Raw genomic sequence first — 1,406 nt, 5'->3', positions numbered from 1 at the left:
CGTTCACATATTATGTACCCAAGATGTTTGTTGGCCCCCCTTATGTATTAATTGCATTGAGGGTTGGTGCTTAAGAGGAAATTGTTATTCACAACGGCAATATTTCAAAATATTAGCATTTCCAATACTTTTCATAATCACACAACTACACATGACCAAGAGAATATATATTATATTTAGCATAACTTAAAAAAATACATGTCTAATGAGTTGCATCCAAATTAGAATGACCCTATTGATGCATCTAAGAATGGTCAAATGCAAAACAAAATGGTGACGAAGATATAATGGTCCAATCATTCTGCATAATCTGAATTGTCCATCAACTTCATAACTACACTTTGCTGCAGGACTCCAAGATCATTAGATTCATCACCATTATCGTCATATCGATCATAATGCTCATCGCCATATATATCATCTCCGTCATCACGGTAGGTGCCATCCTCAAGAATCGGACTACCTCCAATTACGTCCCACTCCCTAAGAAATGATAATACTAGTTGTAAGAGAGATGAAAAAAAATACAATGTAGCTGAAATTTAATTGAACTATAGGGAACAAACTTAGTTGTTTGGGAATCATCTACACATGGACACACATATCAACTAGGGCCAGACAACACAACACATGCACAAGTCACAAGATACTAGCATATCACGTCTTACTGTAGGAAAGCTGAGCTAGCACTATTCCCTTGTACATATTTTGACGTCTTAGCTAGCAAGGGGTTTGACATTCAGAATCAATCTGACTAGACAAGCTTGGGATTGCAAACTTAGATTGTAGAAAAGTACTATATTTCTAGCGACCAATTGGTAATGGAACCCAAGAAGAGGTGGTACACCTACCAGAATTTGGCCATCTCACAGCTGGATGCATGGGATGCTTGGACAATGATTCGTAGAAAATCCTTAGGCCTCGTTTGTTTCGCGAGTATTGGAGGGGTTTTCAGCGGAATTTCCCCGCGAGGCCCAGATTCCTCCGGAATACCCGTTGGCCGTACGCAAGGTTTTCTCAGCCCAACCCCTTCGATTCCCCTTCGACCCACCTGTTCCCACGTGGTTCAGAATCATCTAGCCCCCCCTCGAGGATTTGGCCGCCCTGACTCGAGACGACGCCGCGCCGCCTGACTCGACGCCGGCGATCTCCTCCGGCCTACTGGATTTCTCACCGGTGGTTAGTCATCGCAGCCCCTCCCCCCTCCTCTCTATGGCCGCCACCGCGCGCACGCCCTCCGTCCGCCTCATCCTCACCGGCGAGCACGCCAAGAACAGCGTCCCCTGCCCCAGCTCCACATGGACCCTAACCCTAGGCCTACCCAGCTAGCTTGCCAAGAATGCCCGCCTCCTCTATCCTATATGTTTGTTTGTGCTACCGGGCTCTCCCCTCCCCTTCCTCTCCAT

At 46.0% G+C, this 1,406-nt stretch overlaps 1 long non-coding RNA gene across 1 annotated transcript in view; it reads left to right on the top strand.

The window, feature by feature from the left end:
• The first annotated feature begins 995 nt into the window (after positions 1 to 995).
• The window catches only part of LOC123089700 (uncharacterized), a 2,889-nt gene continuing 2,478 nt past the window's right edge, over positions 996 to 1,406 (top strand). Inside the window, exon 1 of the long non-coding RNA XR_006442360.1 lies at positions 996 to 1,179. This is a non-coding gene — a long non-coding RNA (uncharacterized lncRNA). The remainder of the gene's footprint in view (positions 1,180 to 1,406) is intronic.

Source organism: Triticum aestivum, chromosome 4B, assembly GCF_018294505.1.
Source record: "Triticum aestivum cultivar Chinese Spring chromosome 4B, IWGSC CS RefSeq v2.1, whole genome shotgun sequence".
NCBI classification, from domain to species: domain Eukaryota; kingdom Viridiplantae; phylum Streptophyta; class Magnoliopsida; order Poales; family Poaceae; genus Triticum; species Triticum aestivum.
This window is presented reverse-complemented; position numbering and strand designations above follow the sequence as displayed.